General features: G+C 39.2%; 1 protein-coding gene across 2 annotated transcripts in view; it reads right to left on the bottom strand.

Annotated features, from left to right (window-relative positions):
• Positions 1-2,198, bottom strand: part of zhx2a (zinc fingers and homeoboxes 2a) — a 29,537-nt gene extending 27,339 nt beyond the window's left edge. Inside the window, exon 1 of one of the 2 annotated variants that reach the window (XM_032556784.1) lies at positions 1,277-2,193. The gene's annotated coding sequence lies outside the window, so the exon portion shown is untranslated. Of the gene's footprint in view, positions 1-1,276 lie in introns of both variants that reach the window. The other variant, XM_032556792.1, reaches the window with a different exon arrangement.
• Between the last annotated feature and the right edge of the window lie 14,868 nt (positions 2,199-17,066).

Below are 17,066 nucleotides of genomic sequence, written 5' to 3' on the forward strand. Positions count from 1 at the left end.
AAGTAGCATTAAAGGCCATAGCTGGCGTCCTTGAACATCTCGATTACCGTTTTGTTTTCATTTTGAAAAGGCTTTATATATTCTTTACATAAATAGACAAATTCCAAGTGCTAGATGAAATATAGCTTTCAATAACAGGATGTCAAAACATGTGTTTAGTAAAAGAAAAATGTTTTTAGAAGTGCACTGATGACGTAGTGTGTGTATTATCACTACACACCACAGGAAGTTTGATGGATTTTACAGTAAAGTCTGCTCAGTGGCTTCATATAAAAAGCTGTCGCATCCTCCTTATTGGAGGATGAATGATGACAAACCTGAGACCTAAAGCGGTTCCAGTTGTTATGGAAAACACTTGCAGGAGGTGATGGGCGGCAGGTATTGTGGCTGTTTATGTCACCTCTGTGACCTTACCTAAATAATCCTAATGGATGCAGCGGTGCCACCATGACTCCAAAATGTGTCACTGGGTACATTGGGTACACCTTCCCTCTCCAGGAGGCTGTGTGACACCGAGTTCACCACCAAAGTTGATACAATGGCAGGAAAATACAGAATCAGGGAGTTTTCGGGCTGTTCCTAGATCACTGCAGTGAGCGGACCCACACTAGCGGCGCCGTGTGTGTCGGTGGGGAGGAGGCATCACCAGGGGTAACGTTCCGCCTACATCACAGAGCCTCCCAAATCAAAGTCGAGAAACAACCTCGGAGTCTAAAAGTTACGGTGAAACCTCAGCACCTCCAGCAGAGAGCCGCTGCACCCGCCGCTTTGCGGACTTCGCCGGCTCCTTTCCGCCGGGCCCAGGCGAGACGTGAGAGTGGGGCGCAGAGAAACACGTTCTCTGCCCCCTCTCAAATGTTCCCCCTCTCGCCACCGACGTAACAACATGTCGGCAGAGACGGCCATGTTTTGCTGGTTATGTCGACACGGGGGAGGAGGAAAAGTAGACACGATGTTTCTCCTCTCTGCCTGCCGACGCCACAGTCGCCGCATATCAGAATGAAACTCTCACACGGGGCTCGAAAATGTCCACCTAACTTCAGGAGGGGACACGTTGTGTCCCCCGGCGTACGCAGGTGTAAACGGCAGAGCCACGCAAAGTTCATGCGGCGAGACAACTTAAAATGTTTACACCGCGGCGTGTGGACGTCACGAACCGCCGAGAGGGACGCAAACAAACAACAACACGCAGCTTCAACTTGGGGGGGACTTTTTGATAAAACAGAGCCGCGGCGAGTCGACAGAAAACCAGAGGAAGAGTTTAGCCGTTTCTTACCTGCCCACCCCGTTCTTGACGCGACGTTCAGGTAGCGCCGTACAATCCCGAAGCGACCGCTGGAGCAGCAAGCTCGCCGAAAGGGTCGGAAAGAGTCTCGCGGCGGCCCAATAGCCGACGAGACAACAGGCGACAGGGAAGGGAAAAAATTGGCGATCACAAGGAGGATCTACGCCAAAAGCCACATGATCGCCGACGTCAGAGTACGTATTTGCATGTCGTACCGGAGCGCCGGTGTCCGTCCACAGCGGCTCCATAGCGATATGGCCGCGAAAAGTTTGGCCGCCGGAGCAGAAAAGTGGGACAACTCTGCTTCCCGATTTCAGGAGGGAACCTGAAGTGTCGACCAGGCATGTCCGCAGCGCTGAAAATGAATGAACTGCGTGTTGTTGCCGTCAAGTTGCCCCTTGATGATGTCCTCTGCTCGGAGCTCATTGAATATTACATCCAGCGATGGGGCGTTTGTTACCACCCAAAGTCCCACCCTCCATCCACGGCCACGCCCACCAGCCCCATCCCTCAGAAGCAGAGCTGCTGCAGTGCTTTCTCAGCTGGAGGCGGTCTCTTCCAGCATGCAGCAGGGGAAACCCGCATTCAGCTCTGCCTCTCCTTCATTCAAAGTTAAAAACGCGCTCCCTGCTGAATCTATAGAGGTTAGTGTGAGGTCAGATGATAAGTCAGGGGAAGTGACTTGAGGTCACAAGCAGACATGCAACACTGACCTCCTCTGGATTCATGCAAAAACTGCTGACCTGTGCTCAGGCATAGTCTATTTGATGATACGTTCAAGGATGTACTAAGGATGTGGTTGTGTAAGAAAAACACAGAACCAAAACAGTGAGGTGTAATATTACAGTAAAGTTTGAAACCTGTTATTTTCGCTGCAGAGTAATGACCAGAGTGTTACCTTTTCTCCAGACAGGTCTGCAGTGCACTTTGTGTCTGAAAGTAGTCTTTAAGAAATGTAATAAAAACAAAAAAACAAAACGTTTTTCTACAGGTTTTCAAGTTAAAAATGTTGAAATGTCAAATAAGGTTGTTTTTTTTTTATCAAGGGTGGAAATTCACTCAAGACCATTATAGGTAAAAACTTAGGGCTAATAAAATAGCTATGAAACAGAGGGATGGATTGTAAAAGGAGTAAAATGACCCTGAGCTAGCCCAGTTGGGTGAGGGTTATCTTCCTCTTCACCACTCTGTGTTGTGTCTATTTATTGTGTATACTTGTATCACAGTGGCTCTCAAAAGTGTGTAGAGTGCTAAGGAAAGTTCTGGAAAACCTAAATAGGAAAGCCACATTTTCTGTCAGGTGATTCAGGTTTAATATTACTGTTGGAGCTTGTTAACTCAAGAACACTTTCATGAAGTGACTCAAATGGTGCTTTATCAAAAGCTGGTATGTACCCAGTTTATTGCACCCTTGTTGTTTTATTTAATTCCAACAGATTTGCTTATTTTCCAGTTGAACGGCACATGGAAAAAGCATTTTTTTTTTCCTGGCCTAATTTTGTCTACATAGACTAGACTTTATTGTCCCCAAAGGGGAAATTCTTTTCCACAAACCAGCCCCCGCACTCCCATCACCACGAAGACAATAACAACTAAGAGCTAGGTAAACAATAACATGCAGCATGAGTCAAAACATAGCGAACAAGATTCAACGTACAATGATATCCTTAGCGTGTGCTATTGTTTAGGTTGGCTTTCATCAAAACGAGCCGTCCTGGACCGCAAAGCCCTCTATGTTTGCCCCAAGGGCAGTAAGGTGAACTGTTCCTGTACTGGATGAGTAGAGTCCCGTGTTATTGATAGTACAGTGTCACTTAGTTCAGTCAGTTCTGCATTTTTCTGATTTTTTTTTCTCCAAACTTCTTCATCATTTATTGAGAAAAATAACCGTAGGGTAAAATACTTGCATACATTGTTCGCTGGGTCGCTAATGACTATGAAGAAACAAGTGAATTGTTGAACTGACCCACATCAGACAGAAGCATGTTTATACTCAAGGAAGACAAAAGTATTATTTTTAAATAACCATTGTTCTGAAAAGCAACAATCATTCAGTTTAAAAATGCCTTAATGCCGATGCTTTTAAATGAAGATCAGGAAAGCCTTGGATAAATATTTACAAATGCAATACAAGATGGAGGATGGCTTTTATTTAAAGGATCATATTTTGTGTCAACAATCCAAATGAGGTTAATTATGGTTACATGCATCGATGACAGAAAAATCTTATTTCGAGGTGGAGTACCTCTGACCCAAAAAGTAATTGTGCCATATCCTTTTTGTGAATTGAACATAAATAAGGCCTAGTTTCAATTATTAGTTTCAGAAAACGTTCTCTATCAAACATGATTTCTGTGTTCTTCACCCAGATTTTCAATGGAAACTAAATGTTTAAAAGACTGGGTTTTTTTTTTATTTACTTGTTGCGTTTACACGTGGCGAGACTCAACATATACTCTGATCTGTGAGTTAAATAAAAGGTCACTAGATGGTGCCAAGTGGCTGCATTGATACACACTGCACTGAACTCCACCTATGTTTTCTCAATGGATTTGGATCAACAAACATAAATATGAATGACAAGTCTAAGGTAGCTTAGACTTTTAAATTAACCAATGCAGATATCTTGTTTATCACTTTTACCACAAGCTGACTTCTAAATACAACTGATTACGTGTCACGTAGACAATAGGAGGTGAAAAATTAAAAGACTGACTGGGGTCAACGTCTTTCATAAAACAATAACATAGGCAGCATCAAATGTTGTTTTAATTACAAAATGTCTTGCTGCCGTAGTTTGCTCCGAGCTGAAGTGACAGTGTCAGCATGTGGTCAGATAGAGGCCTGCAGGCAGGACATTTTCCTCTCCACTTTTCTCCTGTTAAGTGACCTATTAAAGTTTGTTTGCAATTTCAGATGTCACTTGGCTGTTGACATTTTTAAAGGCTTTGGATTTCCAGGAAACATTCAACTGGACTCTGTGGGTGAATGTAAGCATTTGTGAGCCCTTTTGTTTAATTTACACATAAAACATGCCACCAGCTGAATTTCATCAAGTATTTGTTCTAAAACTGTAAATAATAAGGCATGGGACTTCCTCTTGTGTTTATTCAAACACACAGTTTTCAGTTCTCAGTATAAAAACTGCCTTTACAGAAATCTACTACAGCTAAGGCCAGATTTAATCATATCATTGGCAGATATAGATAAACAGTAACATTTTATTTTAACCAGCAAGTTTAAAAGTGTGGGAGTCCCAGTCGCTTTATGATTGATCATCTGTACAGGGACCTACATATGTATCAACCTTAAAACTTTTATGTCATTACCAATGATACGTTTTTATAATAGTATTAGAAACATGTGGAAATATTGTCAACAGTTATAAGCAGTATTTATTGCCATAATGACAGTGAAACACTTTCCCACTTTGGTAAGGGTGTAAATAATTTTCAAAGTGCCAATTTTAACAGCTAAAATTGTAAATAAAAGCAGATATATGGTAAAACATTTTAACTGTTTGAATTTATATATATATATACTGTATATATACATGTATATATATATATATATAAAACCTATGAGAAACAAACTTTTTGACTGAATGGACATCATTTAAATTTAACTCTGCCACGTGTATGAATAGTTTTGGGTTTAACTAACACTACATTCAGATTCACTCGCTATAGTGTTGCCCTGTGATAAATGTGAAAGCCATGCTGTACTTGAAAACCTGAATAATGAGTATCTGAGGATTTTAATTTTGGTTGCTTGGAAACAACAACTCAAGAGAGTTCACCAAATCACCCATATTGGTTCTGATGAATGGCTTGGGGTCAGTTAGGTCCTTTGCTAATTTGTTACCCCATTTAGTATAAATGCATTGCTCTTTGGTTCCTTTTTACTTTCTTTGAAATCTGAAAACACTCCATTTCAAAAACGATAACCATTGTGAATCAGTCTATTGCTCTGAAAAAAAGACTCATCAAACTGATCAGATCTCTGTTTGACATTATACTGGTTGTTTTTTAAAAAAAAAGATTTTAATTAAACCCATTTCTATTGACTGACAACTGCAGCCCTGCAAAAATCATTGCTGTTTATTCAAAGGAGAGTTCATATTGGTCAGGCAGAGAATAAATCAGAAGAGCAGCCTTTTTATCTCTGAAGAAGTTGTGTGTCACAAACCTGGCCTTGCAAAAAGAAATAAAAAACAAAGGTCATTGTCAAAAAAAAAAGCTATGAGATGTCTCGTTTGTAATTTCCCACAAGCTAAATAAGAGACAGCAAACATGTGCAAGAGCTACTCAGGTCAGATGAAACCAAAATTGAATACCTTACTTGCATACCTGCAAAATGCTATGTGCACCAGAAAGCTGACACTACACAAGCTTCCTGAACACACCATCCTATAGTAAAACATGGCAGTCGCACCATGCTGTGATGTTAAACATACAGACAGAGCTACTAAATGTTCATGTAGATTAAAGCATGTTTATTTGTTTGAATTGCCCAGTCAAAGTCCAGATCAAAATCCAATTAAGAATTGCGATTTCAATTGAAAAATTGCTTTTCCCAAACACTTTCCACCCAGGATGTGTGTGCTTGAACTATTTTGCAAAGAAAAATATTTTAGTCTTTAAAAGAAGACCTGAATGCTATAATGCTATAATAACGCACTTTTGGCTTATTCATAAAAAACAAACAAAAAAACCAAACATGTTCCATTTTTATTTTAGCATCACAATTATCTGCTTTTCTAACATGTACAGGAACATGTTAAAAAAGTCAGTGGATGTGGTTGCCTTTGCAGTGCAGCATGGCTGGTAATATAGCTTAATATTCCTATTATAAATCTTTGTACCAGTTCAGACACTTCCTCCTAGATGTGCTCTGTTGCACCAGCTCTTGTAGCTCTGATGAAAGCAATTGCGCATTATGAAATGTGTGTGATTGTGTCTTCTTCTTCTTCTTCTGCATTTGGATCCCTGGTGAGCAGTGCTGGACCTGTCAGACAGCAGACAGTTGGAACACCATCAACAGACTGTTTAGGTAACATTTCCTTGAGAGAGCACTGGGAACTATCAGTCCTGTTATCGCTGTAGCCTCAGCCTGACTTCTCTTCCCACGTTCAGGTTCAGGTTCAGGTTCAGCCATGACACAGCTGTCGGCTGGGGCCGTGATAGTGCAAACAGAGCGGAGTGGAAACAAGCTTCACAGGAGTAAAAGAACAAGATGACGTTGTAGATAAATAGATTATCATGTCACTATTCTTCCGTTTGTTCTTGTATAGTAGTTTTCTACTATGCAAGAACATTTTAGACACTATACAAGTGTCTAAAACGACAGTTAAGAAAACAGCACAAAGAGTTTCATTGTTATACATGTTGTTGTAGAAAAACGTCCTCTTAAGACATCAGTTTTCAGACAAAATTCACTTGGAGGCTCTTGTGCCTCACTTTACATCACTGGAACTGAAGATTTTGTAATTAGGACAGAAATCCTTAAAGGGATAGGTCAAATTATTTGAAATGAGACCCAGGTTGTAATCCAGATTAGTCGGTCTCACAGACTGAAGCTAACAGATAAATCCAAGAGAGGCCAGGACTAGATTGATCTACTACTGTAAATCTTTATGTTTTTGTGATTATTTACACAAAAGAGAATAATTATTTACATGTTCCTCTCATTATGTGTTTCACAAGGGAAGATTATTCGTACCTCACCTCTTCCTACGTCCATTTTTTTTTTGTGTAAATAATATTTTCCTTCCAGATAAATAACCCTCCACTTCAAATTACGACTTCTGTTTTGGTCTTGGTCCATCTCGGATTAGCTTTAGCCTCTGTCTCAGGGCTCAACTACATAATTTGAAGTTATAAAAAATGAAGACGCTAACATCGATATCTACTGTAGGTGAAATATTAACTGCGTATTATCTTGATTATTTCTTTAAGCCTTTGCCAGCATATTCCACTGTCAGATTATGTTTTTCATACGTTGCTTCGAAAGTAAAGGAGCTCCCCCAACCCTGACCCCATCAAACTCCTTTGTACAATACTCTAGAAAGTATTGTACTAAAACCTATAGGTCCCAACATACACAAGCATCCATTTAATTTGATCAATTCCTGAAATTCAGCAAGTCATGATTATAAAAAAAAACAACCAAAAAACATTTCAGTGTTCCTTCTTATGCTCCTCTCATCTTTCTTTGATTACAAACGTACGTAATTCCTTTGTTTCGCAGGACAAAACGAGCATTCTTTTGAACTGAGCAAGGCAACAACACAATACACAAAGCTTGGCATCGTCATGATTTCCCAAGGCACACAAAAAGAGTGGAAGAGCGAGCGTTTTTTTTTTACGAGCAAATCCTTTGCTCATTTCCATTTCTGTGAAATACTTATCCTTTGCGGTTCAGAGTACTGTCACTTCGCGAAAACCATGATATGAAAATATTCACTGCAGCGATATTAACCGGGAGGAGATATGAAACTGCTTCCACTCCGTGTTTCAGATTGTGCGTCTTTAGTCTGTAGTGGGCCCAGACCGGCTGCACGCGTGTGTGTGTGTGTTTGTGCGTGTTGGCGTGCGCGCATGTGCACGTCGGTGGGTGCCACCTCCCTGCGCTACAGTAAAGGTTCTCAGAGTCTGACAGAGCTGCCACTGTAATGATCAAACAAACACATGGTTGCAATTAGCCCATATGGCTTCCAACGTCTAAGGGAGGGGTGGGGGTCGAAAAAATGGAAAGCAGAGATAGGAGAGGCAAAATAAGTGAAATTACAGTAATGCATCCAAGAGAGAGTGAGAAAGAGGAGAACAAAGGGATGGGAAGGAGATTAAGAAGTAGAGATGAAGAGGCTGGAGTTGGAGAGACGATAACAAAAAGCAAAAGAGTAGAAGGGCGGGGAAGGCAAGGGGAAGTTGCAATGAGAAATGGGTGGTTGCAGCCAAATTTTCATTCATATTTACTTTTGAGAAGAGGCTAATTAAAACGTGGAGAATTTGCTGATTTAAGTCGGCTTGGTTGTGTTGACCTCAGAGGGGGTCGAGAGCTAGACCGCCTAAACAGATGAACCACGCTCTCGTGAGCTTTGTTGCACCATTCACTTCGACTTAATCTCTTCCATGGGGACATAATCTGTTCCAGGGGTCTGAATGCAGTTGTAAGATAGGGGTCAATGACGCAAATCCATCTTCTGCATAAACCATAACTTTGCAACTTTTGGGAAAAGACCGCACATGGAAGAAGTTTGTCCTCAAGGCTTTCTGGCAGAACGCCTCTTTGTTTTATTTTTTTGTTTTTTCTCCATTTTTTTTTTAACAATTGTGAAGTTGTGAAACAGTCTGGATCTTTTCTAAACCCATCACCCTACACAGTTCACAAGCCCATTACTGTCACTTGGCAATAATAGTAAAAAACGCCATCGTAAACTGCAAGTTAAAAATAAGTGAACAGTAATTGGACTAAATAATCTCATTGTGTTTGATAGCGGAGCAAGACCGGTTTTCTTTGTCACTCTCTATACGGCATAATTGTTTATGCAATGTCCTTTTCTCATTTTTTTACATTTTAAACAGAGTTAGCGGTTTATTTTTGTTATTCAGTTTTCTTTGACTGTACGGAGCAGAGAAGGCCAGCACTGCTGGCCAGTCCCTCCAGTTGTTTGCAATTCTGAGATGAAGGAAATTTATGCCAAATCAACAGATCCTGACACTTTTGCGAGCAATTGCATGATTATGGGTTTATTGCAAATTTTCTGCAAGAATAGTTAAAGACGTTGCTAACTCCCACCTGCAGGTGGGGGTATATCTGACCACTACTGCACAGCTGCCTCATCTTTCCTAGATGCCAAGTTACAGTCAGCGATCGATATGGCAAACAAAAATCACATTTACTGTTATATATAAGTGCAAATATAGCCAAATGTATTTAGAATATTTAAAGTAGCTCCACAAAATCAAAAAAAAAAAAAAAATTACCATAAAATCCTGGTTTAACTGCTTGGTCTAAGAAGTGAAGAAATTTGCCTTTCTTCACTTAGTAGAAAGGCAAATTTGGCTGTTTGATATTATTATCAGTCACAAAAAACACAGAGAGTCATGTTGTGAGAACTAAAGGAGTTCTACCTGTTATTCCTTTGAAGGTATAATCAAGATTATATTCTGTTTTTTATATTTTGTTGCTTTAGTGGCCTTCATTCGCAGTAGTCAGACAGGAAATGTCTGACAAAGTAATTCTGGTCTTCACGGTATCGTAAATAAATTACGCTGATGGTTGCCAAAAACGTATTGTGCTTAAGATAAATGTTCCAAATTGTGGTGATTGTACTGCAGCAAAAAACAAAAAAACTGTCTAGGACTAGCAAGAATCTGTATTAAGATAAATTATATTGCAGCAGTTTTACTTTTCAGCGTGCCACTGATGCTTTCACTTACTTCGGTTTTAGTGTGTATACTCTGGGTTTACACATGCATGATGCAATTGGGTTGTTGGTCTGTAATCAGAGTATACAAGGACAACTTTATGTTCTCCGCTGCAATGTACTCGCGGTTTATGGGGGATGTTTCCCCCTTTGATTTTGTTGTGTATAGGATTTCAGAGAGAGTCCCTCGGTGATCTGGCCAGAACCCAACATACATCCTGCAGTAAAAGTTCGACAGCTATAAACAGAGCCATGCTAGTATTTAGTAAATATGGACCTCAATAGTTCTTTGAAGTTTTATTGCAGGCCTTAAGAATCAGGGTATAATCTCCCGAAGAGCAGTACATCATCACAGCATTTATCTTGGTAGTTTCTGACTGTTTTTATACACAGTTCTCATTGAGTCATTTAACCGTTTCCTGCTTTCGCAATTCTCCTTTGTTATTATCATACCTCCAGATTTTTCAGTAATTCTGTGTTTTTTTTTTTTTTTTGCTATAATCTTATACCACAATAACAGATACTTTGATTCTTTCTCACAGTTTCAGCAGAGAGCAGTGGTGATATTCTGTAATAAAACATCACAAAAAATACTAAAAACAACCTTTTTAATTCACTGAATAAGCCTTTTTTTTTTTTTTTAGAAATCCTCCACTATGGCAAAAAAAACAACAAACAAACAAAAAAAACCCCCAAACATCTCAATCAAAATATGAGATGTATTACTCCCGTTCACTCTCTCAGCATTGTCCTTCCTTTGTCATCACATTTCTTTTTCATCTATCCCACAGCATCAATTGTGGTAACTTCTGCAACAAAGAAATGACATTTCAGTCTTTAATTAGTAAGCAAACACCACACAATAATAGACCTTGCGAGATGAAAAGACGTAAACGGTCAAATGTTTTTGAAATCTTTCCACATCTTGTTCCCCTCATCCCCTTCTCCTTCTCTTTGACTCTTTGTCAGAACCCAAACATGAGCCTTCCAGCTGAGCGTCTTGCGTGTCAAGGAAAACTAATGGGGCTAAAGTGGCTTAATGAGCCTGTGGGCTAATGGTGTCCATTTACGGCCGAGAGAACCAAACCCAGCAAACGGGTGAACGGAGGCACTGCTGCGACCACAGCCTGAGCTGGTCAACTTGAATTGGGCTCAGTACGGAAACGGGATGGATTCCAGCCACACTGGCTTAGATTTGATGATTTAATTGAATGTGTGACCAATGGTCGAGGAAGGTAGGTTAAACAGCTCGTTTGAAGCGTGGACAGGAAAGGGACTGAGCAGATCTGTGGTCACCGAGGGGGAAAATTGCTTGAACCCTGTGAACACTGTTTGATGTCCAGTATGGGATCTGGCGTGTTACCTGGTCTCATGCTGTTTCCTTTTGGTGTTTTGTGGAAAGTTCAGCTTCTGGCTGGTTGTTAAAAAGGTGGCAACAAAGTTTGGAAGGATGCACACGCAGCACTGTATGTTTTGCAAGTGCAGTGCTAATTGTTTCAGAGCACATTAAAGACACACAGACCGGGGTCCATAATAACCGATGTCTTGCTCTGACTTCACATAACTTGAATGGTCATCAAAGTCCTGTACAAAAACTATATGCACACATGCTTTTAGGAAGATTGGTAGTACATTATTTTGTTGACATGTCAGTCAAGTTGATTTCCTCCACACTGTGACCACCACCACCACCACCACCAGTAGCCTGAACCACTGAATCAAGGTGGATTCATTCATAAAAATGTTGTCCACTCTAAATTCTGACCTTACCAGCTGAAAGTGTAAGGTAAAATCAAGAATTTTGTTTTTTTTCCCAAACTGTTGGTGCATGTCAGTAAATTTTAGCCTCAGTTTCCTTTTCTCAACTTACACTAGAGGTGCCCAGCGTGGACCTAAGACCTGTACATTCTCAGTTATTATGAAGAAATTTGGTTGTTTCCTCAAGCTGGCAGGAAAAAGAAGAAAGGTCCTTCTGGTGGTCTTTCTGTTCATATTTCTCAAGACGTAATGTGTAGACTTCCAAAGAAGACCTCAAGGTCCCTCAAGCTTTGGATTGAAGTCTTTGGCATTCAGAGGTAGAGTCCACATTTGTTGTAAAAATATTTGCTACTGTGTGTAATATTGTAACATCAGCTTTTGATCTAAAACATTGGCCCCTGCTTATTTGCCATTCAGATTTTCCTTTGCAGGGTAATGTCCCATTCAGCTTGGGGAGATGAAATATCAAGGTACAATGCTACTCAACCTGCTATTAGCTTTCACAAAGCCGTCATTTATTTTCCTCGACAGTCATTGGTTGTGCCTCAAGCTGCAGTAGAGTTTAGCTGTTAATGTATATTAGAATATACATGGTGTTTGAATTTTTGGAATAAGCATTTATAGGTGTTTTCATTATTAATTGAGTTGCATCATGTTCTAAATGTCACCAATACAGTATGCAGTGATGTTTATTACTGAAATGCAAGATATTAGTGTTAAGTAGAGAATTACAGAGTGAAGCAATGTTTGTATGAACTAAATCAGATTTAAATAATCTCTACCAATAAAAAAGTAATGATTTTTTTGCATTTATATTTATAATTATTTATAATATTTATTTATAATTTAAAAATGTACCTAAAGGATGTTTTAACAATGCGTTCTTCCGATAACTACTTTTTCTAGACAAAGACAAATTGGGAATCCTAAGGCTAACCGTTTAATTAAATAAAACTAAAAGCAAATACTACTGAATTAAACTCATTAAAAGTTAGCTTTCTAGAATACATGTCAATCTCAGGTCTCTTGTGACTTTTCCACTCTTCCCTGGAGGAGTTTGCTGCCTATTCATAAATAAACTCATGCAGGCTGGAGCTTTGTTAAAGAGACCCTAACTGACTTCCTGAGAAGGAGAAGAGTTTGCCAAAACCAAATTTTATCATCTACTGTGTGGAAATCATGAATCTTTATGTAACTGCGGTTGCTCCATTATGTTTTACTGTCACTCATATGAGCTTGCATTTGTTTTTTGACAGGAAGCCGAAGCCAGATGTTAACTTTTGTCGACTTCATGTCATCTCGGAGGACAAACCAGGGACTTTTTGAGATTAAAATTTTTGTCAGGTTTAAGGCTAGATTTTGAGGTGAGTCATTATAGCTAGACTCGAGGTAGGAGTCAGTGATTCAGACATGGGTGATAAAGGTAAGTGTAGTGGACTGGGGAATGTACGCTGTGTCTGCGTGTGGGTTAGAAAAAAATGTACTTCAGAGAGATTCTGGTTTCCTTTCCCCTGCTCTATAAAAGTTGCGAGACCATTTGTTAACTGTCAGTCGGTTAGCCTCCATTCCCACTCTAACCCCAATATAAAAACCATTGAAATCTACACCAGCTTTTGAGGAAGTGAACTACCCCGATGTACCCTCACCATCTGGAGCCTGGAGCATTTCAGCCCACAAGGTGATTTCTTTGATCCTAAGTGCTTCCTTAGCAAAGAGTAAATGTTCCACTCCTCTTTCAGAAATTGCATTGCTAAACCAGAGGCAGAGCATTGCAGTGAAGCGTGAGTCATGTCCTTGTTTGGTATTTAAAATAAATTTTTTGGATGTGCCTGGTGTCCAAGCATTCAGATTACCAAGAAAACATATTTCAGAGAAAGCCAAAAATGTCTCTAGACAGCCAAATGACCCAAGTATGCAGTAGTAGTGGCTTTAGGCAAGTGGTTTATAGTTTATTATGGCTGTGAGAGGCTTGTATACTGCAGGTTCTGCTTTCCCTTTGCTGACTCTTTGAAAACTTACTGTGCTTGAAGAAGTTTGAAGAGGTATTGATGATACACCTCAGGAAATTGGAATATTTGTTCCAACGAGGCTCAGTTGTCTGATTAAAAAGTACCATTTTAAAATAAAAACTTTTAAGCATAACTTTAAGCCCACATTTCTACATCAAAAATGTCTTTTGTTGGTCTGATGCAACATTCTGTATTAACAAAATGTTGTCTTTTCATTTGATTTAAAGTTAGGTATTATGCAAAATGTACTTTTTTGAGCTTCATGTCATGTTTTAGTATATTTTATGTTTTACCAGAAACATACCCAGACTGTTCTCTCGACTTATTCATGCATGTTTGATAAATCCCTGAATTTTCTGTGGCAGTCATTAGAGGGTGCCTTAATGCCTGCTCTGTCTATTTACTGTCTATGTACCCAAAGCTCCTGCAGACTAGCGGCAGCAGCAATGATCAAACACCTGGTGGAATTGCGTCTCCCCTGAGCCTTACCTTGCAAACCGTAAATGCTCCTCAGAATGACTTTGAATGAAGAATCATTGTTGTGACGACGTGCTGAAGGGGAGTGTTGGAAATGGAAGGTTTCTAAAGATTTCAAGGCATCAGATTCGGCTGTGATGCAATATCAAATTTCTTGCCAGTTGTTCTTGTTTGTGTGATTAATTAATAAAATGTGAATCTGATTACTAATATAAATAAACTTTTTAATAATATTCATGCGTCTGTACATTGGTGTCCCTTGGACTGCTGTATCATTCCACTGTGAAGCACGTTGTAATTTAAACATCTTGAAAGTTTGTGTTTAAATGAAGTTAAAATTTTTGTTTTAAATTGCATTTGCATTTCTCCTACTTGATTCTTTACTTTGTACAACCACTCTTCACGTAGGTCACAACAAAGTCTTTTGGATATGTGTCTAATGATTATTTTCAATGTCTTGGAACATCAGTCTTTACTGGGTTCAAACTGGATTTTGACCGACCCATTGATGCTTTGAGCTATTGTTGCTCTGGTTGTACATTTTGTTATCCTGCTAGAAGGTTAACCTACTTACACTTTCAAGGCTTTACCGTCCTTAAACAGGTTTTCTTTTATAAATTCCTCGTATTTAACTCTATCTACCTTCCTGTTCAGCTTCTCTGTCCTGATTAAAGACAAATGTTCACACAGCATGATGCTGCCACCATCATGTTTCATCACGGGGATGGTGTCTGTTCAGTGTTACTTTTTCTAAACCAAAAAAAAAAGCCAGTGTGGGATGTATGGTGAGGAGAGCAATAAACATTAGGAAATATGTTGATAAGCAATATTTTTATGACAAACTCTAGATCATTTGTAGCTCAAATAATCGCTGTGAATACATTCTGAACAGATCTCAGCCCTTAAACCACATAAAGAATATAATTTACTGACACTTTTGTAACAAATGTTTTTAAAGCTTTTAAAATTCAGACCTGGCGCTTAAACACATCCTGCCTGATCAAGTAAGTTGACATGATCTACATGATCAGACAGGAAGGCACACATTGTGGAAATATTCAGATTCAGAAAGTCAAAGTACATTTAGAGGAGGAATTGTGACATTTATTACACAAGTTTCAATGAAAATGTGTCCTCGGTCACCATGAAGAACTTTTGTTTTACCCCTCTTCTTTTAATGTGCCTTGGCTCAGAAATTCGGAATTTATTTGCGCATATTTCTGGTTTTCACAAACGAGCAGCACTTATTCATTTCCAAAAAATCCCACATTTAATCATTTCAGACAGAAACATGAAGATTCCTGACATTTTTGACTGAGGGCTCGACTGACACGGAACTAAAAAAAGAAAAGAAAAAGATGGTCAAATAGTTGATAGAAAGCTACGTGAATCCATCCTAAAGTTAATCAGTAAACCAAAGTAACATGTGACAACTATTTCAGAGCTCAAAAATATGTCAGTTTTTTTTTTTAAACAGAATTCTGATGTTATTCATTTTGGCATCTATGGCCAACAAAATGCAGAAATGCGTCCCCTTAGCAACACAATTATTGTTTTTAATCCAAAAGTAGAATAACTAATTTACTGCATTAAACCATAGTACAGAACATAGTCAGTAATAATTGTTCTAATCTATTTTTCTGTCTCTTGCACACTACTTTGACCTAAATTTACATTTTTTGAATGAGCTACAGATGTTCAGTTCTGCAGAGTTTTCATTTCTCATATTGTGTTAGAGAGCATGCAGACTGGATCATCGGGTGTAGCAGATGCGAGTGGAGAGGTTTGAAATGAATGCAATGCGCTGGACCCAAGGGGTGACTTTGTTTTGACCAAAGATGCCGCAAGAAGTTTGCAGTAAATCTGAAACTGAGTCACAGTTGTTTGTCGATCTGGTCAGCCCTTGTCGCCTTGATGTGCTGGCACACCAGCAGGGATTTTACTGCAGTCCGAAGATCTGAAGTGCTGAGGTTTATTAAGCAACACTCCATCTGCATAACTTCTCTAAACTCTCTATGGTTCTAATAACAAAGGGAGACATTTTCCCCTGACGACAAATTTTTCATAAGCTCTTATCTTTTCGCGTGCAGTCCTCTTTGATGTTATGTCTGTGACAGCCTTTGTTTAAACAAACGACTGCATGACAAAGTGAGACAGGAGATAGAAAGGGCGGGATGCTCATCCCAAATGTATGGTGTTGAAGCTTATAATGAACATTGGGATGGTCTGGTGGTGTGGAAACCTTAAATGACTCAATAATTAGTCATCCCCAGGCGAACCTTGGCCAATCAGTGAGGGGAAACACCAGTGACCAGGAAGAGAACCTGAGTTTAATTAATGATTCATAAATGTGTATGATGTCACCGCGTTGCGAGCGGTCACGGCGCAGCAGTAAAAACAACCAATTAATGGACATCACAAAGTCAGGTGGGGTGACAAAAACACATGCTCATCTGCTGCTGGTGAAAGAAATGTCAACTGAGACAATTACGTCATTAAAGATCCAAACCTTTCAAAACCATATGGGATGAAATATAATTTGTAACACGAGGTTCTTCAGTTGTTTAGCGTCACGAAAAATTCTTTACTCACGTTAAAATGATTGGTAAGGATCTTTGAAGAGGGTTACACACAATATATATGTACATATATACTCATATACATATATATGTATCTTTGTACTGTTTGATGAAAATTGCTAAAGTTGTTAAAGATTAAAATTATGCTGATTATGCTAATCAGCATAATTGATTTTTATGCTGATTAGAGTAGTTACTGTAAGAAGAGTTTCATATGTTCTAAGTACGTGTTTCCCATAGGTAGGTTGTTGTAGCAGCATCACTTCCACCTTAAATTTTACAATCCTTCCTGGTAAACAAGCACCCAATACCAATGTGCAATACAATGGGTTTAAGGTTCATAAATGGGTAAAAAAAAAAAGAAAAAAAAGAATCATAAACCTATATGATAGTGAGACTGGAGTTTTTGTTTTAAAATGCTACAAGTGCAATCTTGTGTTAGCCTCCACTGGACTAGCAGTTAGCTTTAGCCTCCATTACCAGCTAATTTAGATGTAAATGAAGACGCACAAAATAGTTATTCACTT

The sequence above is a fragment of the Xiphophorus hellerii genome, chromosome 3 (assembly GCF_003331165.1).
Source record: "Xiphophorus hellerii strain 12219 chromosome 3, Xiphophorus_hellerii-4.1, whole genome shotgun sequence".
In the NCBI taxonomy this organism is placed as follows: Eukaryota; Metazoa; Chordata; class Actinopteri; order Cyprinodontiformes; family Poeciliidae; genus Xiphophorus; species Xiphophorus hellerii.